The 22,822-nt window shown below is 43.0% G+C and overlaps 1 protein-coding gene across 14 annotated transcripts in view; it reads left to right on the top strand.

Moving 5' to 3' along the window:
- LOC118908344 (uncharacterized) overlaps positions 1 to 22,822 on the top strand; it is a 290,358-nt gene that overhangs the window by 212,319 nt on the left and 55,217 nt on the right. For 6 of the 14 annotated variants that reach the window (XR_008999331.1, XR_008999333.1, XR_008999329.1 and 3 more), the window contains 2 exons: positions 9,111 to 9,168; positions 11,031 to 13,547. The exons of 1 other annotated variant lie outside the window; for it this stretch is intronic. The gene's annotated coding sequence lies outside the window, so the exon portion shown is untranslated. Of the gene's footprint in view, positions 1 to 3,378; positions 3,798 to 8,268; positions 8,359 to 9,110; positions 13,548 to 21,682; positions 21,855 to 22,822 lie in introns of those variants that run through there. 7 more of the 14 variants (XR_008999323.1, XR_005023155.2, XR_008999324.1 and 4 more) reach the window with 6 other exon arrangements.

Raw genomic sequence — 22,822 nt, 5'->3', positions numbered from 1 at the left:
ACCTGCTATGTAACAGATACTTGCTAAGGACCTTACATGTATTAATTTCACCTAATCCTACAATCTCATATAGCCAGGACCATTATATGCATACTTTGCAGAAGAGGATACAAAGGCCAAAGAATGTTTACTACTTGAAATCACAAAACAAATACATGAACTTGATCTGGCCTGTGTCTACTTCATGAGATTGAGTTCCCCCGTTCTCTGGTCAGAGATCTGGCCCCTGGTTTGTTCCCCTAATGCCTGGATACTTCCTCTTCCTAGCCTCAATATCACCTTCAACACCCCTCCTTCCTTTTTACCTTTTATATGTTCCCTAAATGTCACTTACTCCAGGAAGCCTTCCTAATACCCTATTCTGTACTTGGGACACCTACCTTTTCATTTAGAGCATTTATGGGGATTAATGCTCTTTGTAACCATGAGTTCAGTGTATCTCCCTGGCTGGTTCTAAGATGCTCTCACATCTGTGTCTCACCGTACAGTGTGAATAACTGGACCATTAGTGACACATCATTCTCAGTTATTTAGCCATCAATACAGCCAGTTGCCCTGGCTTGTTTTTAATATACTTCCATATGTCAAAGAGGAAGGACAAGAGATGAGTGAAACCGCTAAGTTAAATCAGAGGACTTTGGGTGAGGAAACGTGGGAAAGAAGGGGTTGTGAAAGCCTTGTCCATTCTGTATTCCTCATAAACAGCCTGAATCTGAGCATGCCATTTTTTGCCGAAAGAGTACATGCATAGTTGTGGAGAGAGTACTACTGCATTCACATGACTTTTTGGCAACATGAAGCATTAAGCCCACAAAACTGTTGCCAAACAAAAATTTTAGCATGCCAGGTCCTGACCACAGAGCTTCTTGTACCCTGGGGCATCTCAGGGAGGAGCAGGGTAAGTGGTATGTTGTTCTAAGGCTCACCAATTCCACACACTTCTTCATATAAAGGGGGGCCATTGCCTCAGTCTCCACGGTCATATAAATAAAGGAAACGTTGCAGCAAACCTTGTCTTGAAAACTCACAGTGCACATTAGAGCATTAGAGAAGCTAAGAGGTCCTTCAGAGAAAAAAAATCTATTTAAGTTTACACAGTTCCTAAATTTATTTAGCCATGTTTAGCCATAGAATGCTGGCTTGGATTAACTTGTGCCAGAAGTAGAATCTGAGATAAGGACTTAAACACAAGCAGTTTTATTTGGGAGGTGAATTTATAGAAAACATCAGGAGGGGAGACAGGAAGTAAGGTTGGAAAGGGAAGGAGGCCAACCCACGGTGCATTAATGAGCAGGTTTACTTCTGTGGGCACCTGGGACTCACCCATGCTGGGGACTAATGATGGGAAGAGCATGCCTCAGAGGTGACCCATCTTAGGAGTGAGGAAGCTGGAGATTTACCCACCAACTCTCACCAGTCACAAATTGAGGGCTGCCTCCAGGGTCACTAGCCCTGGAACCTGCAGCCTGCCCTGCACTGCACCTGGAGAATGCCGTCAGGCAGAACACCAGGTGTTTGCAATGGAGCAGTCGTGCTGTCATGTATGGTAACTATGAGTGCTGAGGGGTAATGCATGGGACCTTACAATGTCTACCAACAAGAGTCCGTCCTCTAATTTTTTATTTTTCATGCAGGACACCCATTAACACCTGGTGGAACTAGTATTTGAGGAACAAAATTGAGAAAACAGAATTCTAAAATTTGGAAATTAAGCAGTTCAATGAATTCCAAGAAGGTACCATTTAGCTGAACACATGAAGCCAATGTTATGCTTCAGTTGATAAAACTCTATAAATGACCCCAAATACCAGTCATATCAATCTCAAGACTCAGCAAAAAATAGCCTTGGAAAGTCCTAACTTACGGGATGCTACATCAAAGAGCCCTCTAAGGATCCAAACTCGGAATCAGGTTCTAACTTGGCTTGTCTGTGAAAGGAGAAAGTGAACTTTCCCACAGCCAAGGGCACGGGCATGGCACACTAACTGCGTCCTGTGTGAGGTGGTGTCAGGCTGTATCCTCAGCAGCCTCGGGGTCGTCCACATACAGAGATGTAGTCATGGCAAAGACATGGAGCTCTGAGAACCCCATTCTCATGGAATGTCTTACATTCAGGCCAAGTCAGACAATACAATAGAATATTAACAAATCAACAGAGAAAATAATTGTAGATGGTGGTAAGGGTTATGGAGACATCCAAGAGGATAATGGGAGAAAGGGCAGCTGGGGAGAATTACTTTAGGTTGAGTGATCTGAAATGGCTTCTTTGAGGAGAGAAATATGAGCTGACACCTCCTTGTTTCATGAGAATAGAAAGCATTGCAGGAGGAGGAAACAGCAAGTGCAAAACTCTTGAGATGGGAATGAGACTGGAGGATTCCAGGACCCCAAAAAGGGCTTGGAGTAGTACTAGGAATGAGGGGTGGAGTGTGATTAGAAAAGGCTGACAAGGAAGGCTGCAGGTGGAACTTGTTGGAAAATTTGGTTTCTTTTCTCATCCATTTCTCATTCTTAAGAAAATAGCCTCAAAAAGCATCCGAGAACATTTGCTGAATACCTAGTGATACTCCCATTTTCCTAGATTTGTGGGAAACGTAAGGGAATTCCTCGAGCTGTCTCCAGGCAGCCATCCTTACGGTCTCATCCCTTTCTGCAGCATCTTCCACCAAAATCTCAAGATGCCTCATAAATTAAAACCAGTCCCTAAAAGCTGAAATGGTAACCTGCTCTGCAAGGCCTTGGGCCCCAGTCCCAAAAAGCAGTGATGTAAAGAAACAGGGCACAGTGTCACTAGGACCCACTTCTCGGTGGTAGGGAGTTGGCTGAGCCCACACCATCTGGTGGCAACTAGCCTCAGCCCCTGGCACGCCCCGGGTGGCCCCCTTCCAGACTCGGCCTTCAGCGGCTCTAAAGAAGGTTCCCTGGTGGAGCAGCCTCAAGGCTTGCCCAAGGCCTGGCCCCTGGGAGCGGCAGCGGAGGGTCTGTCTCAGGAGGGCACTTAGTCTCATGTTGCAAGGGAAGGCCGATTCTTCACTCTCTGGCAAGGTCAGGATCAGAAGAAGAGGGGAAACAGAGGCCATATCTTGACCTCTGGGGACCAGGACACCACAGCAGAGGGCTCTGCCATCGAGCACATTATCTGGGGCCTAGAAAAACCTAAATTCTAGTTCACAAGCAGTTATTAGGCACCTGATATATGCCGAGGAGTGTGAAATTAATGTCAGAAGAGACATGCAGAGAACTTCAGAAGAGGGGGCGCTAGGAAATTCATCAGCTCACTGGTTTCTCTGGTTTGATGGTGGTTCATCAGGCCAATCCAGTACATGCAGGACCTTATATCTCCCTTGTTATTGGTACTCATGAGAACATTTTTTTTAGGCTGAGGAAGAGACAACAGAGCATTACCGTCAAGAGACATGGGGAAATGAGCAGGACAGGAAAACAGCTCATGGGAGCTGAAACAATGGCCCGCTGTCCCCCAGGAAGAGCAGCTCTGAGGACTGGGTATTTGGATGTCTCTCAGAAGTTTCTTTCCTATCCTCACTACCTTTGCCTGTTTCTTCTGCTTTTCCCACTACCTCTGGGTCCTTCCCCGGGACCTTGTTTTTAACCTGCCCCTAAACAGACACTCTGGGTTTGAAGGTCAACTCTTACTCTTACCTTGGGCGGCTCGCTCCACCTCTGCGAGCCTCGGTTTGCTCAACTGTAACAGGTGGATATTAACAGTACGCCACCTTACGTGGATTTGTGAGGATTAAGTGATTTAGTACACAAGAGCAGAATGGTGTTATTTCTACTAGACTCGCATGATTATCGCTGGTCCCGCTAACGGTGGCCAGGGTAGCAGGCTCTCGTGGGCAAAATGGCTATTTGCCAGTGTCCGTTTCACTTGAAGTCAGCTAAGCATGCTTGGAATCGCATAGACTCCTTTTCTCTACATGACAGTATGTTTCAGAATAAATTTTACAACTTTTAAATCTCAGCAGAGAATAATATAGGTTCATTAAAAATAATTTACAAGAGAAATAGTCTAACAAAAAGCAGATGAAAATCACAGAATAGAGGACATGATTTTTATCTGCCTATGGTCCTCCTTTTGGGGAACCAGCTCTCTCGACTGCACAAGAATCCTGCTCAGTCCTTGCAGTCTGGACGGAGCTGACCCAGCTGCGGGTGTGGGCCAACGGACCAGGCCGGTTCCCCCCTGGGACTTCTGCTGGAGCTACTGAAAGATGTTCTTTTCTTTTTTGACCTGTGAGATTTATGATTAGTATGTTTGAAGCTTCTGATGGTGAAGAACCGAGAAGAAAGCAGGTTCCAGCTTTGTTCATGGAGAGAGAGAAGGGTGGAAAGTGAAAGATCCCAAATGACAGTTTGGATGGCAGCTGGAACCAGGGGTGCTGACAATGTAACCTCCATATATGGGCTACAAAGTTGTAGAGCCAGTATGTGCTTTTTTATATTTATTTCAATTAAACCAGCTTCTGCTGAGATTCTGTTACTTGTAAGCAAAATCATTCAATCAACCATTCAGAAATAATCGCATTTCCATTTGTGTACATATCCTTCCAGTCTTTTTTTCCCCTCTCACTCTCTCTGCATAGTTTTCTTTTTTGAAATAAAAGTGGGTCCTAATCTATTCATTTTAATACTGTTTTCCTTCCTAATCCTGTTACAAACTTTACTGCCTGTGACTAGCATCAAAGGCTTTTGGAGAGAAGATAGAGGATTGTCTGCTGCCCCCACCCCCACCCATCACCCTTCTGTCCCCGGGAAGGTATTTCAGAGGACAGGGGGCTATCCTGCAACATCCACACAATGGCAGTTCCTTCCAAATTCAGTTCAGCACCACTGGGCTGGAGACCACCAGCTCTGATAGATACTTTGGCCTTACATCAGCTTGGACTCCTGCCTGGTCTTTCAAAGCACTCCCCTTTGAAAGTCTCCATACCCAGCATTTTCCAAAAACATCTTACTACCTTTTTGAAGTGGAAAGAAATTCCAGGATGAGCATATTGTATAGTAATGGTGGTCTAGCGACATGTAACATAGGCAATATCATGAATCCCAAGTGACACACAGAATACACTCAACTGCCAAATAACCATTTGGAGTCTAACTGAAAATTGAAAATTTTGTAATAATATGGTAGGAAGTGTACCTGTGATTCTTAAAAGAAAACCTGAGGTGAAGTAGCCTTTGCTTTATAATTAGTATGATGAGATAATTCAGGCTACAGAACATTTGCGAGCAATTATGGTGCTTGCTTGCTCCACTCACAGATCAAAAATAACAGCAAAGTTTGTTTTGCTAATCTCTCCTCTGGATTTGTGAATTATTTGTTTTTATTATCTGAAAGATAAACTGGAAAGAAAAATCCAAGGCAGTGGGAATTTTTATAAGACAGAACACTTAAGTTGTCTTTGGATGTGGACGCCACATTTAATTTAATAAAAACCAAAGCAGACCATGTTGGAAGCTCTAATGCAGGAATGTGTTTATAATAAGGGAAGTGCCACAGGTCAGAAAACAAACAGGGCTTTGGAACTGAGGAGGATGGTCCTACCTGCCATTCCTGATTCTTCTGGGTGATTCTGAGCAGGTCACATCACCTTCCGGGATGCTGACCACGTTCTCTAAATAGTGGCGGCAATCATATGTGCTCTGCCCATCTAAGAGACTATGAAGAAAATCAAAGGAAATAACATGCTTTAGGCTATTAAGACTTTTTAATAAATACAAAGAATAAACTGCAACATTATTATAATATTCACATAATGTTCTCTAGAGTTTACAGCATGCTGGCACATCTAACAGATGGTGTTATTCTTACAATTCCTGGTCATCATCGCTCTCTATGGATCACAAATCTCAGCTGCTTGAGGAGTGGAAAGAAATTTTCTTTTAGAGTTAGACAGTCAGGGATTTCAACCTCAGCTCTGGCTGTGTGAGCTTAGGCAAGTTAGCGACCTCTCTTTGATCTTGGATACACACTTGATGCAATGGGGATGAGGAAACACCTGCCTTACTGCCTGAAACCTTTTTGGTAGAATATAGATATTCATACCTTTATTACAGTAAGCAATAATATTCAAATATTAGGGTCAAATAGGCTGACAGATGAGTATACCAACAGTAACATCATAATACCTGTCAATTTTTTTTTTTACCACTTTCTTTGCTTTGAGTGCAATTCTGAAACCTTCCGAAGTATTAACTCAGTGACACTCAGAACAGTTCTATGAGGAAAAGCCTGTCATTCTCACTTTATGCCTGAGGAGATGGAGACAGGCAGGGATGGAGTATTTGTCGAAGGCCACCCAAGTGTAAGGGGCCCAGGTGGGATTTGGCACAGGAAGTCTAGGTCCAGCGCCAGCCTCCATAACCTTATACTGCATTGTCTTTCTAATTACTACCATTTATTGACCACTTACTGTGTGAGCAATGCTCTATCACTCTTCCAAGTGCATAAGATTTATTCACTCTTAATACTCGCAGCAAACAATGATTAAAGTTATCATTTAGTTAAAACCCTAATGCCCAGTTAAGTTTGGTTTTCATATAATGATAAATAATTTTTATTTTAAGTATGTCCTATGCAATATTTGAGATATACTTATACTAAAAATATTAATTACATGAAATTAAAATTAAAATTTAAGGGGACAGCCTGTATTTTATCTGGCAGCCCTACCATTAGATAAGGTGTGAAGTAATCTAGTTCCTGGTACTGAGTGGACCTCAGAAAATAGCAACTCCTACCATTATTGTGAGTTTTAGGTAATCTTTTCATATTTGTTTTCAATTGTTCCTCTAGTCCAACTAAAATTAGAAGCTATAGGCATGAAGAGAATGATAATTATGATATACTAATAAAACCTAAAATAATGATGCCTCTGTAACTATCACAAAAATTATCTAAGTGAAACCTCATAATAACCCTGTAAAGTAAATATTATGCCCATTTAATAGCAAGAAAGTAAGTCTCAGCACCATTAAATAATCTGTCCAAGGGCACATAAATAAATAAAAAATTAAATGGTAGTCCTTAGAGTATGAGAGCCATGTTACTGAATATCAGGTTTTACAATGAAGAAAACAGGTAGGAGTTTGGAGTCGAGTCCCAATTCCTGTTCATGGCAGCACACATCTGAAAACTGAACGCATGGTCACCTATGGTACTAAAGCCAGTCAGCCGCAAAAGAAGAGGCACAGAGATAAAACATCTTCAAATATCAGTACTAAATTTAACAAGATCATCACACATACTTGCTTTTTTCCTTGGATATTTCTATGATGCCACAACCCTGAGAGATACATCTGGATAGTTGCCAATTTTGAGAAGTTTTATGTTCCAGACACCTTAATAAGAATCTTACCATTCCAAACAATAACCAAGAGGTAAAATTCCCATTGCATATGCAGGAAAACTGAGGCTCTGAAAATTAGGTCAATTGCACATAGTTTAACTTCTAGTTAGAAGGTGGCAGAGCTGAGCCTGCACGCAGTCTGATAGTGCTCCACCACCTACTCATATGGCAAGTACGTAATTTATGTGCTCCTGTGCTTTCCCATGCCCACTGTAAACATTACTGGTGAGCCATGGTACTCTTTCTGATTGAACCTGGAAATGACCACAGAATCCTTCTATAGGCATTACTCTGGATAGCCATGACTTGTCAATAGCAGCGGGTATTCAGTCATACTACTGGCTACATCTGCATCACCTCCTCCTGATGGACACCTTTATCTTAATGGTAACAGTGAAAAAATAGTCAGTTCTACATGCTGTGTGATGCATGCTACTTTACAAAGACTGTCTGGCAATGGAACTGAGATGCGATGGTTCAGAGGCAGCAACCCAACTGCCACTTACAAAGAAAGAGAGCTTGCTGCGGGAAGAGCCCAGGGCTCTCTGCCACCAAGTCAGTGGTGAAGCCACCATTTCCAAAGTCTCGATGTTGCTTTGCTTTGATGGTCTATTGCTTCCCACTCTGCTCTGTGCCAACAGTGAAGCCTAGAATGCTGCCCTCTCTGAGGGGTTAGGTTTAATTCTCGGACAGCAGGCTCTCCCAGGCTAATGACTGTTTGATGTTGGGAGTGCCCTCGGATCATGACACGCAGTACAGATCTGGGAGAGCAACAGGTCATTACCATGGCCTCCCAGTCCATAAACCAAGCCCAGCGGGTTTCCCTCCTTGGGCCCCAGTTCCCTCCATTCTCCCTCTAGCCCACATATAATGATGCTTGTTTTCTCTTTCTTCGGAGGATTTAAGAACTGCGTGGACATACCCAAGGCACTGTTAGTGAAAGTTCAGGAAGAGACCATGAACCCAGCTAGGAACATGCAGAATTAAAGTAAGAGTGGGGGTGGGAGAGGGAACGTTATTCTTTAAATATGCCTATTTCTAACATAACAGGACTTGCAGACCTCACAAATAGGATCCCTAAATTGTATTCAGCCCCAGCCCTCCCCTATCATTGTCAAAAACAACATAGAACCAGTTTATCAGAGTCAAAATACGTCTTGAGAGAAGGGAAATGTGCTTTAGAATCCACAAGAAGGGATATAAGCAGCTTGGGAAAGTGTCAGAGGGTCTGGTAAATGAGAGGGGTACACATGAGAGGAAAGGGAAATGGGACGGAGCGCAGACAGCCAGGGCAGGACGGTGGCAAGTTTGAAGGTAGTCGGTACCAAACACTGCTCAGCAGAGTCAGAGTGGGATTTGTGAGCACAGACCCAGGTGGTAGCTTAGAGTTCAGACTCTGAAGCGCGTAAGTAGACTGAATGCAAGCTCGCCTCCAGCGAGCTGTGTGGCTTCAGGTAACCCACTGACATTCCCTAAGTCTCAGTTTCCCCATCTATAAAACGGGGATACTGATACCACTAGTCTCAGAGCACTGCTGTCAGAGGTTTGTGACATGATTCTGTAAAGTGTTTAGCAAGAAGTCTGGCACCTGAATAACTCAATAGAAGTAAGTCATCACTATTATCTAACTATGCCCACAGTGTATTATTGACAGATTTTTACAAAGTTAAATAATACTGTTTATTAAATGACTCTATTTGCATAAAATTATTTCTCTGTATATATGCTTAATCACAAAAGGCAAAAAGAGAAAAAGCTTGAAAGATATGGACCCAAAGCTGTTAACCATGGGGAGATAGTAAGTATTTTTCTCTTTAAATATTTATGTGTCATTTGGTATTTATCTTTACAAGGAGCATTTATTATTTTCCAAGAAAATAAAGATAAAACTATAAAAAAATTAACTGATGACCCTGAAGCTTGGGGTATAACTTGGGTTCTAAGAGACACCAGGGTGGCCACAACATCCTTGACAAAGCAGCCTCGATGACAAGGAAGTGTAACCGCTTGGTAAAAAGGATAAAAATGAAATGGAGGGTGGAGTCCTCAGCGATGCAAAAATGAGACTAAATGTGCAGGGTGTGAGGCGGCATCCCAACAACTCATGCCAAGGGTAGATTAGCCCAGTTTCCACCATGACTAATGGAATAAGGGGCTTTGGGTTGTCTTCCATGAGGTAAAGTTTATTCCTCTGTTCACAGCTGTGTTTGGACTATACATCAGGTGCATGAAGTGTGGATAAATGAAACGTATCTTGAAGGGAAATTTTAGAGCCTAGTTAACCAAGTGAAGAAGGATTCATATGGCCAACTCTGGCGGAAGTATTCTTAGCATTAGAAAGTGTGAAAAATATAACAACAGGCCTGCTGATTGGACTGAGGTTTTTGAAACTGGCAATTAGCCCAAGAAGCTGATGTTATTTGAAAGGGAATAAGAAATTTATTGCATTACTCTAGATGCAATGAGTATTCAAAGTCTAATTTTTCCACCAACATTTCATGGGTCACAACAACTTTCCTGCCTTTCTATATTTTGGAGAGAATTTCGACAAGGTATAAAGCATGTGAAAGCACCTCCATTGTATTTCAGCTTCTATTTGGGTCATGAAACCATGAACTTACTATTCGTAAGTAACTCTGGAGCTGGAAGACCCACCTCCCAGGCAGTTCATCCACCTGGCTACAAGAAGGTGCTGGCAGAGGCCTCGATTTCTTTCCAAAGGTGCCTTTCCTTGAGGCTGGTTGTACGTCATCCAGTGCTGTGGGGGGATTTGGCCAAAGTAAGTTATCCAAGGGACTCAGGTGGGAGCTGCCATGCCTTTTATGGCCTGCCTCAAAGTCACACACAAGCCTTAAAAGTCAGCACAGGCCAGCCCTGATTCAATATGGGAGGCAAATATGCAAAAGAGTGAATAAAATGAGGTGAGGATCACTGGGCACCATCTTGAAGACTGGCTGACATAGGCACCAGTACCCACGGACAGCTCTTAGAGCCCACTGGACACAATACCGGGAAGAGATGATACCCTTGGCAGAGATCATCAAAGCCTAGTTTAAGGGTTAGAAAGTTTTGAATATTCACAAGGTCAGACTGTGAGGCAGAGGATGGACAATTTGACCTCTAAAGTGTATCTGAGTTCTTGTGGACCCATTTCTTAGTTATTTCTATGATTAAGAATCACTGCCCCAGGATTAAAGGGAACGTCAGTGAACAACTGATTCCTTCAACAAATTATTTATAGAGTACCTACAATGTGTTGGACACATTGCTAGGCCCTGTAGCTACCCCTACCAAAAAGTGCTTGAACCAGTAAAGACCATAAATACTTACCTGATGCATGAATTAACACTTTTCACAAGAAAAATTACAGGATTCCATGAGGACTAAAATTAGCCAGGCAGTGTCAGGAAAGTGATATTAAATGGAGGGATGATGAGTAGGAGATTTCCAGAAAATGAGAGTAAGAGGGAGTTGTAAGTAGAAGGAACAGCATGTACTAAGGCTGCGAGCGGGTGGCAGGACAAGGCACCCTGATTCCTGAATCCCCTGGCCCTGGCCTATACTTAGGAAGTCACTGATAACTGTGATTCACTTGAGTCAGTACTTCCTTATTGGGAAAAAAGTCTTCATCATTTAATACCAAATTATTTTTCCTTTCAGTTCTGTATACAGATACACAAGTTGTTTTCCAGACATGCAAAGCATCAAGGTCAAGTTGTTGGGCACATCCTAGGAGAAGAAAACTTCTATTTCATATAATAGGAAAAATATCTGAATTAGAACAGAAAACATAACTAAGAATTTTATTGCTAAAGGCTCTGGTTCTTTTCAGTGCTTGAAATTAAAATGAGCAGTTCAAGAAATACTGTGAAGTGGATTTTTAAATCTCCTGACCATTAATCTCCCATAGCCATCATTTTACACAGGCAAATCATTACAAGGGGACACTTGGCTATTTGTATGGATGATCTACTTCATTCCTTTTCTATGCTCTGAAATAACCTCAGATATAAAAATCATAAATGCACAAAAGCAAAACCATGTAACGGTCCCTTTAAGATGAAACTGGCAGTGTTTAACTAGAAATTACTGACTGTTCCATAAATGACATTCTGTGTTCTGCAGTAAGAAGGAGAGCTTTTTTGTGTGTTTTTTCCCCTCCCATTCAGTTACAACAATGAGTCACCATTACCTGCAAAGCTAGACATGTAGATTTGCCTCTTGTGCCAGAAAGGCAAGACACTAGTTGGCTGGGAGTTAAAATGAGAAGGGTAAAAATGTTTAATTTACAGATGTAATTGAACATGAAAGCTGCCAGGGAAGAAAACATGTCACCCAACCCCCATTCCTCACTTTTTAAGATGTCTCTACTGATCCTCATGCCAAAGAGGCTACATACTTTAGAGAACTAATTTTTAATGATTTGTATAAAGCATCAATTTGCCCCAAATCAGAAAGACTGTATAATGAGGATTGGTACAGACAAAACCTCTAAAGGAAACGAATTTAAAGTTACTTATGTAAAGGCTGTCTCTTGTGCCCACCTATCTTTGGCCTCCATGAAGCATGGTGAAGATGAGGTAGTGGAAACAGAAGCTCATAGGTTTCCTCAGAATATGACGATTATGTACAATGTATAATAGGCCTGAGTTACCTCCTAAGACAATCTCGTTCCCCAGCCCTTTTCCCCCAAATAAGGTCTTCCCAGCCAAGAAACCTGACTCTTATTTTCATAATGCTTCAGGCATGCACAGCAAAGAACAGCTCTTTCTGCCCTTATAGTTTAGACAAGACCATTCCTTCTGAGCTGAAAAGCTAGAATTTCATCCCTTTGTCTTCATGAAACTGAACACTCAGAAAGAAAACAAGAGAGTAAACTCATACCTCATCTTTCCAAAAATAAAGAACAAATAATGAATGTGGGCACATACTTGTAAAGACATCTCTTTTTGAAGCTAGTAGAGACAAAGATACATATGTAGTTCAAGATATGCTCGGGTACTCTGCACAGGGATAGACTGCCTTATAACATACTCTAAGATCTCCAGTTTCTGCATATTCAACTCTAATCATGTTTCAAATCCTGAAGCCCAACTTTCTCAACTTTAATGAAATGTGTCCAAACGTGACTCCCAAGACTATGTAACAGGATGAGGATATGCCCTTGGATATTAGAGGTGGTGGTAAAAAGACAATAAGCTGAGAGATTCATAGCATAAAGCTGAAAAGGGGGGAACAGTGAACCCCAAATGAAGAGGAAGCACATTTTTTGTGTGTGTGCAAGAACCAATGGAGTCTCTCTTCTAAGAAAAAGGTAAACAATTTGACTGTAAGTAGGATAGTTTTCAGTTTCTCTAAAGGAATTTTCAGGGACACACTGAACAGAACATGTTACCTAGATGAGACTGTGCATCTAGTGGACCAGAACTCTGTTTAATTCTGTTCTTTGCTGCTAGTACTCATCACAAGAGGAGCGATATCCCAAAAGTGGTCAAGCACACTCATTGCTCCAGTACCTCTGCATTCAGGATGGCTGGCTTGAACACGGGCAGCATAAGGAACAACGGTAGGCACTTTTAAAAGGACATTGCTTTTTGAGTCTGCTTATATATTCCCTTTATACCACCAACAAAAATACTTCGATTTTTTTACTTTTCTGTTAAAGTGTTCTAATACCTTGCAGCTTCAGCAGCAGCTGCTTCATCTTTATTTTCACGGAGATTTTTACAATTTCTCAAATTCATTCCTATAGAGAAGACAATGGCATCCAAAAGACACTGTAAATTTGTCATTCTGTCTGCTCAAAAAAGAATTCTCTTTAATCTGGGAACTAGTCCTCCCACAGCTTTTTGCTCCAGCAGGGGTTGCCCATTCGTTTAACCCACTACCTGATTACAGGAGGAGCACGTGACCCAGCTGGGACAATCACCATGCCCCAGCCATGACTGGTCTAAGAGATGCACACATGACCCACTTAAGCACATGAGAGTACTGTTTGGAGCGAACAGAGGCCCCTCTTTCACTCTGGTGATGAAACTAGGAAGAAGTGGGTCTGAAAGCTGCCATCAGCCTTGTCTCCGGCCAGGGGAGGGAGCTGACTGAGGAAATGGAGCCAACGCTCGGAAAGAGGTGGAACTGAGAGAGGGGGAGAGAAAATGCTGAATCCCATCTCTGGCAGTGTTCTTCATTCTCACATATGAGCAACCCAAGATTCTGCCAACCTCTTTGCCTCCTCTGGGAGCTCAGGTTAGGTTTCTCTAACCTCCTGACTAAATCAAGTTCTAAATGCATCAAGAGGTACCTTGCACTGCAGTCTACACAGAATAGGCACCTGAAGTAGGTAAGTTACAGAGCAACTGTTTTTGTTTTCTTTTGTTTTAGAAGGCAGAAAAGCAACTCCTAAATTGGATGGCTGTCTGAGTTTTATTATTATTACCACTAATAGTGGTATGAGGTCAAGTCTAACATTTCAGGTGTTACTATGTGAAATGATTAAAAATACAGACCAAGGCAGTCCAATAGAAATACAACTTGAGCCTATATCAAATTTTAAATCTTCTAGTAGCTACATTTTAAAAAGTAAAAAGAAACAGGTGAAATTAATCTTACTATTCTATTTTATTTAATCCAATATATCAAAAACCTGCAATGTTATCATATAATCAATGTGTCTTCCAAATCCAGCATGTACTTTACACTTACAGTACATTTCAGTCTGGACTAGCCACAATTCAGGTGCTCAATAGCCTCATGTGACGTCTGGCTCCTATACTGGACAAAGCAAGTCACATTCCCTGATTTAAGTTCTCAGTCCACCATTAACTAGTTCTATGAGGTTGAGAGACCTATCTGTTCTATTTGAGCCTCAGTTTCCTCATCTCTAAGCTGGGGATGGTAATAATCATCCCTTCCTCACAGAGTGCATAAAGATAGAGATAAGTGGGTTGGATGAAGTTCCTGGTCACACTGAGCTGCAGTCTAGTGGGGAGCATGGACAACTACTAGAATAAATATAGGTAAAGGGCATGACGTCGGATAGTGCTAAAAACAATTCCTCAAGTTAGTGAGTTAGCAACTAACCATGCAGGGGATGGAGAAAAAGGGCTGCTTAGAGAGGGTTTTCGGGGTAGACCTCTCTAAAAAGGTGATCAATTACCTGTAAAACAGGGTGAAACACAGCCAACTACATAGCATCGAAGGCAGGAGGCCAACATCTATGTTCCAGGAACCCCGAAGCTGTCTTCCAGAAAGCACACACAGAAATAAATATCACGGTGAAGGCTCCCGTGTGGGAATCCATTTGTCAGCAGCCGATACCACATCATTTACCAACTTCCAGTGATATAACCATGCTGCCAGCAGCTGGTTAGCGTCCTGAATTGTTTTCTCAGGAAGCTCCTGCATCTCCTCTACCCTCCGGGAGAGAAAATTAAAGAGAGAAAACAAATTCTGTTGACAGAGGGAAGTGTGGGCCTCAGTGGCATGGAAAAATTAGAGCAAGGTAATTTCAGGCAATTGTTGGTTTGGAATAGGCTGGCACAGGTGCTGTGGGGCAACCCCTGCATATCTTCCCTACAAACGCAGCATTTCAGGACAGACCAGAGCTTGTGAGGTCCTGCAGAAACATGGTCTCTGGGCGGTGCACCTCTCGTGCTGAGGCTGCCAAGTGCCAAACTGTCCTGGCTCAAGGCTGGGCTGGGCTCACTGCTGGTTGTCTTGTTTTCATTCCCTCTGCCTGTTTCTCTTTGAAAGCAAATTGCCTCCCTAGGCTATTTATGACATGTCTCGGGCGGCTGGCCTGGCAGCCTGTAGAGTGGCTTTGGATTTGCCATGCAGGTAAGAAAGCTGGAGAAGGGTTTCACATCAACAAGGGGTTCAGAACAGGGTTTGTGCCAAGCCCTTGCTCAGCACCTTCTACACAGTAGTTCCTTTCACCCTCCTCAAAACAACCCCAAGAGAAAGGTACTGCTCCCCACATTTTGCAGTAAAGGAAACTGAGGCTTAGAAAGATTAAGTCATTTCCTCAAAGCCACAGAGCAATTAAGTGTTGATGCCAAACTCTTTGATATTCCCCCTGGTTTGTGCTAACTGGGAACAGTTTAAGCTGGAAGAAGTGGAAGTGCATGGAGTGCCACATAGCAACAGAATCTTATACAGGTAAGAAACTCAAGCAAGGGGAGCACCTGAACTTGATTCTAGTCAGCCTCTGAGTTCACATCTAGGCCACCATGTGCAGATTTTTCATTTTGTTCCCAAATCTGTTCCAGAGACAACAGATAATGTGTAGAAAAGATGCACTTTAAGGGTCTAGGGAGCGAATCACTGGGAACAGAGTCCAGAGAAGGGGATGGAAGAACTTGGATTGGCTCTGCAAAGACAAATGTTGAATTCATTAATAGATGCCTTTAGGAGAGTTTTTAGAAGCACAGGATAAGATTGAGGCCAAAATGTGAGTAAAACAGCAAAACCAGATTGCTTATTCCTCTTCAAAATGTCATACTTCCCACCTGCGGCAGTGTTTGGAGTCTAAATTTGGCTGCATTACACAGGATTTATGTATACACCTATGGAAGCCTGACGCCCACCCTTTCTGCCCTTATTCACACTGCTTGCTTGTCAGATTCAATGCTTTCTTTGTCCTTCTCACCCTTGGTTATGACAATGCTTGTCACTCCCCCTTCTCAATACTGTGTCCTCTGTTGCCTTCTGTGATATCACATAACAGTGTCTTAGTTCTGTGTTCTGTGTAACAACATAGCCTGAACCTGAGTGACTTACGACAGCACACATTTTTTATCTCATTGTTTCTGAGGGTCAGGAAGCCAAGCGCAGCTTAACAGAGTCCTCAAGGTCTCTCACAGACCATAATCAAGGGGCCAGTCAGAGGCACAGGCCTCCGGATCGAGGCAGGATCTGCTTCCAAGCGCACTCAGTGGCTGTTGGCAACTGCAGTTCCCGTGGGTGGTGGGATGAAGGCCTCTAATCAGCACTGACCTGTCACTGGAGGCAGTCCTCACGTCCCCGCTACATGAGCCTCTCCACACGGAGCTTCGTAAGAACAAGCAAGAGAGCCACAGCAAGACGCAATCACAGGCTCTTGCGATCTAATCAGGGAAGTGCCATCTCATTCCTTCTGCTGTAATCTATTTGTTGGAAGGAAGTCACCAGACCCAGCCCACACTCGAAGGGAGGGGACTACACAGGGCATGAGTTCCAGGAGCTAGGGACTATTGGCAACCATCTTAGAAACTGCCTTCCACAACAGTCACGTGTGGTGTTTCCATTTAGCACCTTGGCCTGGTCTGTGACAGCCACGTTTGACATTACGTTCCCCAGCTCTCCTACCTGTCCCACTGCCCCGGGTTCACCCCGAAAGGATGCAGCAAGTATTGTGGCATCAGACATAAGAAAACGTCAGTATTCCTCCTCCACCCCACTCCACACACACATTATTTTCCCCACTGTGAAGCACGAGTCTTTCTAAAACCCACATCTGATCATGTCAGCACCTGCTCAGAGCCCTTCAATGGGCTCCCAATGCTCTTGTCATGGCTGTGGGGACACTGCCTGTCAAACCCGGGACTAGCCCTCCGACTGCATTTTTCTCCACAGCCCTTCTCCCTGTCATGTTGCAGCCACACTTACTTTTAGTTCTTTACACCTGTCATTTTCTCTCTCCCCTCTCTAGACCACTGCTGAACATCCTCCTCACTTTAAGCCTTTGCTCTGCAAGAGAAGGGGGAGTCCCTTCTCTAAGTTAGAACCTCTGTGAAGGCAGAGGCCACGCTTATTAGTTTATCACCCCATCTTCAGTACCCTGTACAGCACATGGTGGCAGGTAACAGTGATGGGGGAAAGACTGTAACCTACTGGAGATGGTGGCAGAGGTTTGGCTTGCCCTCACACCTGACGTCACCCCACTGGCAGAGGGGCTATGGACTTGCTGGGTACAGGACTGGCTTCCCAGCACCTGCCTCCTGGACCCTGCCTCATCCTGAGATGGCCTCCTTCAGAAGAGAAAAAGGTGACCTCATACCTTCAAGGTACATCTGTATTAGGGGGTCCTGATACGTGTTTTTGAATGAATGAATGACTTAAGAGAGCCAAATACAAAGAATATCAATTTTGCAAATGGCATTAACCAGCATTCATTAGTTCTTGTGATATGCCAAGCATGGTGCCAGATGTTTCACAGGCAGCAGTTCCCAGGTTACTATTTACAAGAACATTGTGAGAAGACAGAATTATTTCTATTTCATGGATGAAGAAAATGAGGCTTAGAGTGGCACGGTTACTTGCCCACAGTCATGCAGATAATAAGGAAGCTGAACTGGGACAAAACAGTGATAGTGAAGCTACTGTTGTGTGCATCTTCCCTATAAGCCAACCTTTTACCAGTACTTGATATGAGTTCTCTGACTTAATGCCCCTAGCAACCCATTAAAATGGGTACTACCATTATCCCTAAGTTAGAGATGAAGAAATGGAGATTCAGGAAATTTAAGGTTACTGCCTCTGATTACACAATTTGAAAGGAGGATTAACCTACTTTTTATAATATGTACTCTATTACACTGGTATCTGAACAAAGAAATTTACTTTCAAATATGAAATGTATCAGTATGTTAAGATTATAAGCTGATACTAGTAGCCAAGGTTAGCCTTTTTTTGCCTCTAAGAAAAAAAGGCTGGTGTAAATATTTAAGATGCTCAAATCACTTTAAAACATGAAATACATTCTACAGTGAGTGTTAGATTTACTTGATGGAGAAATCAAGATTAATTGAAAGCCAGATGTTAATAAGCTACTCACCTGCATGCTACTCAAGAAAAGAAAAATGCAACAGTACACAACAATACTAGAAGATTTTTGTTTCCTATTGTCTTTAAAATAACTACTAAAATGTAATTCAGGATTTCACTCCTCCAGCCTGGTTTCTCCCTCGTATACTAAAGGTGATGGTGCAGACAATAACTACTCAGAATATCATGACCTATTGTTCATGGCTTTCTGGGGTCTTGTCTTGCCCCTCCCCAGCACCAGGATTTGAACTGAGGCCTGCCTGATGTCCAGGCTTCTGCTTTTATCACCACACAAACCACTTATCCAAGCCACTGTACCAGCCACAAAACCTTGTCCCTTCAATGCCAAGGTGTTTGAAAGCTGCCAGGTACTTCAACAAGGGAAGGCCACAAACTCTCTGGATTCCAAAAATAATTATACCAGGCTCCGATTCCTTGCTGGTAACTCATAGGAAAGTTCTCCAAGCTTTCATGGAGTCCAGTGGTTTAAAAGCAGGCTGGTAATCAGAATCAGCTGGAAGATCCATAAGATAAACATTCACAGGGACCATCACAGACCTGTGCACTCAGAATTTCCAGGCCCAGGCTTATAAGTCTGACTCAAGAAGCTCCTCAAGGATTCTTATGACCAGCCAAATGGAACTCCATTTTCTCCAAGCCCCTTATCTCTAGGAGAATCTTTCCCCAGGGCCCCCCACAAACTCCGAAGGAGGATGTTCCTTTGCCTGCTGGTGATTAAGAATAAGCAAGTTCAGCCCGGAGAATAGCAGGAGAATTTTCCATTTCTTTGGAACAGTTTATCATTTATTGACCCTATTACATGTCAGGCCCTATTGCCTATTTGATTTAACCGAAACACATTTTCTTTTCAGACACCAGTTCTAAACTCACTCTTTTAACTTTACACATAAGATGTCAATGATGATTATGATGATATCCATAGTCATTTAAGGGCACTTACTATGTGCTTTATATGGTGTATCTTTAATCTCAGCAATTCTATAAGGTACATTTTATTCTCCCCAAAACCAAGGCTCAGAGAGGTTAAGTAACTGTCTAAATGTGTCCATCCAGCAAATGGCAGAACTAGGATTTGAATACATATCATTTTAACACCAGAGCCCAAGTTCCTTTCATTCCTCACTAGCTTTGTCATCTTGGGTAAGTACTTGTTATCTCAATGCCTTCATTTCTCCACCTGTGTAAAGAAGGAAACAAAAGTGCCTAACTCATAAAGTTGCAGCTTAGATCATAAGAAGTAATTCACATAAAACTCTAAGCGGTAACAGTAGATATTATAAATAGTAGCTTTTTATACGAGGGCTTCTCAAACATGTCTTGGAAAGCTCTCCTCTCTAAATGAAAGGCTGCAAATAATTCCAGCTTATGCTGCAAGCTATTTGTACCTCTCAGTGATTCTCAGTGCTCATTAGCATGTTACAGACTGAGACGTTCCACGGTAATGAATCCGTTTCACCCTACACCAAGCTAGAAGATCTATGTATATATACATATTTAAATCACTTAATTTTCGCCTAATATTTTGGTGCTCCCAAGAAGGAAAGGAGACTTTCGTGCCCGATTTGGAATGGAATTGCATTGGTGATCTGCCCCTCCACCAGCACTTGGAAAAGGCCCTACTGGAAGAACATACCATTAAGAAGGCCTTGCTTTGATACTGGCTGCTAATCCCATGGCCCAGCTTGACATTGTCTCTTAGCAACGTCCTGTCCTTTTCCCCTTTCCATTCCTGTGCCTCCAAAAACACTTCCTCTCCTCTGGTTTCCCTCGAGCCTCTGGCTTTCACGGCCTCTTAAGCCTCGTTTACACAGACAGACGCAGGAGCTGAAGGCCCGCGCCCGTATTTATCTTAATAGTACTGCGGGGTGGAACAGCCTGTTCTGGGAGCTGCTTTCCAACTGTCACATAAATCGATCAGAAAAAAAAAAGTCACTATTTTCACGAAAACACTGCTGGAGTGCAGCAGTGAGTTTTGGCAACGCATCAGCCCCTCGTCTCCCCGCCCCCATCCCCTCAGTGCGGCTTCCGTCGTGTCGCCCTCGGTCATCGGGAAAGAGGATAAAGGATTTCACAGACACAGAGGACTTCCAACTCAGAGGGAGATCATCTCGTGAAAGATCACAGAAGAACTCCTAGTAAATACCTATGCCTGGGCTCTTGCCCCAGAGACTCTGGTGTCACGGTTTGGAGCAGCTGGGGAAGATGAAAGAGTTTTAAAGTGTTCTAGTGACTCTCCTGTGCAGTGGGGGCTAGACGCACCGATGTAGTCACAGCCCCGTGAGGTGCCAGGACCAGAGAATAGGAGACTTCTCTTAGATCCTGCAGGGGGTCAGCGATACGGGCGAACCCTGTCCTCTCCCTTGGTGTTGTGCTGTCACTGAGCTCTGAAGCAGAACAGCAGAAACAGTGGGGTTATTTGAGTTGTGTATCCAAATCACTTGGGGGAGCTCTTTTAAACTATCACCCACTATGCTCCATCTGTACCAAGTGAATCAGGATCTCTGGGTAGAACCCCAGCACACAGATTTTGCAAAAGCCATCAGTGGCAACTTACCAACACCAGCCTAATGGGAAGACCACCCATTTTGGAGTTAGAAAAATTGGGGTCAAATCTGGGGTCCAGCAAATATTAATTGTGGTTCCTTGGACAAGTTACCTGACCAAAGCCTCAGTTTCACCTGAAAAATATGACAGCACACTGTCACTCACTCTTCTGTTCTGTAATTCAAAAGTCCTTTCTCCTTGGCGCTTGTGGCTGGGTTTGCAGATGAAACCAGTTTCCCCACCCTTCCAGGCGAAGCTCTCCGGAGAACATCTGACACTTTTCCTTTGTGACACTGACCACAGTTCATTGATTGAGCAGTAGGAGACTTTATACATGTTTTTTTGAATGAGTGAATAAATAATAATGATCAAATATATGTGTGATGGATGACTTATTCTCAATGAAAGATGTTGAGCTGTCTTGTTCACTGTTAGATCAGCAATGCCTGGTGTGAGTCTAACTCTCAACAAACTTTAGCTTAACAAAGAAAAGTTGAACAAATGACCAATATGTATGAAGTACCTGGCACATAGTAAACATGCAAACATTAACTGTATAATAATTATTGTCGGGTACAGACACACCCAGTGTCTTGCCCAAAGACACATAGGAGAGCTGAGACTTGAACTCAGTCCTCCTGCCAGCTTCATTTTTAATTCATTACATCAGTCTGCCTTCAATGTTTCATATTAGGGGGAGGGAATCTAGGAAACAGTGGCCCAGTAGAATGAGCTGGAAAGCCAGCTGGTTTTTGCATATTCCCAGTTTCTACTGCCACAGTCGATGTGCACACACACGTTTGTAAATGGTAATGTCTGCTGGCATGGGGCTCTTTGGTCCTCTCTGGAAAATGTTTTGGATCATAAACTCCTTGAGATCAGTAATTGCTTTGACTCCCACCACAGAACAGACCCATGGGAACTCTACTGTTTGCTCCTGACAGGTTTGTGTTGGTAACAAGTCCTGATCCCAGCGCCAGTCATATCATACACATGATGGAGTCAAATACCCGTGATGACTTCTGGATTTTGTTACTGGCCTTCGTGCTGTCTGTGATTCAGGGGAAGTTGGCAGCTGGAGGGCCAAAGAAAGAAGGTGGAATTCACATTACTGGCTGCTCACTCATGCCTTGAGGAAGGGAGTTCAGAATAACCTAGGGGTGGGTGTTTCTGGAAATGCCTAGATGATCCCTTGCCACTCTGTCTACACTAGCATGGAAATCGAGAGCTTTTAAAATTTTTGTTTTAATAGGTTTCATTCAGTTAAAAGTTACCATGCCCTGGATGCTATGCCAACTGCTTTACAGACATAATACCATTTAATTCTCTTGATTCTTAGGGCTTGAAATGATCATTGTCAGTATCTTACAGAGGAGAAAACTGAGGCTGAGAGTAATTTGCTAAAGGTCACAAACATCAGTACAAGCCAGGAACGGCTCTGCAGGCAGGCCAGACTGATGGTTCCAAGGCCTTAATTCATACAACGAATATTTATTGAGCACTGCTGTGTGCCATGCTGTTTTCTAGTTGCAAAAAAATATATATTACATACAAATGTCTATTCCCCCAGGGGACTTCAGTTCTTTCTGGAGGAGACAAACCATAGATAACAAATCTAAACACTAGATACATTACGGTAAAAAACAGGCAGGGACAAAAGGATGAGGAGTGGTCTGGAGGTGTGTGTGTGTGTGGCGGTGGGGTAGGGCCTGGGATACAGGTTTGCAACATTTGGTGATCGAGACAGGCCACATTTGAGGAGAGAAGGAAAAATTTTGAAAAGGTCTAAATTATATCTACTGTTTACAAAAAAAAAAGAAGCGAGGGATAAATTACACTGTGACATTCTGTCTCCCTAAAATAGATGGTGGATGAAGGAATGAATACACCTACTACTGATTAAGCGTCTGCTGTATGTCAGGTGCAGGGCTAAGTACGTTAGCCACAATTTTTCACTTAATCTTCGTATTATCCAATAAGAATGCCATCATCTCCACATTGCAGATGAGGATATTGAGACTCAGAGAGGATAAAAAATGAAACTGTTCAAAATCATTCAGTTAATAAGTGACGGGGCTGGGATC

The sequence above is a fragment of the Manis pentadactyla genome, chromosome 1, assembly GCF_030020395.1.
Source record: "Manis pentadactyla isolate mManPen7 chromosome 1, mManPen7.hap1, whole genome shotgun sequence".
Classification (NCBI taxonomy): domain Eukaryota; kingdom Metazoa; phylum Chordata; class Mammalia; order Pholidota; family Manidae; genus Manis; species Manis pentadactyla.
Note: the sequence above shows the minus strand (reverse complement) of the source record. Positions and strands in the feature narration are given on the sequence as shown.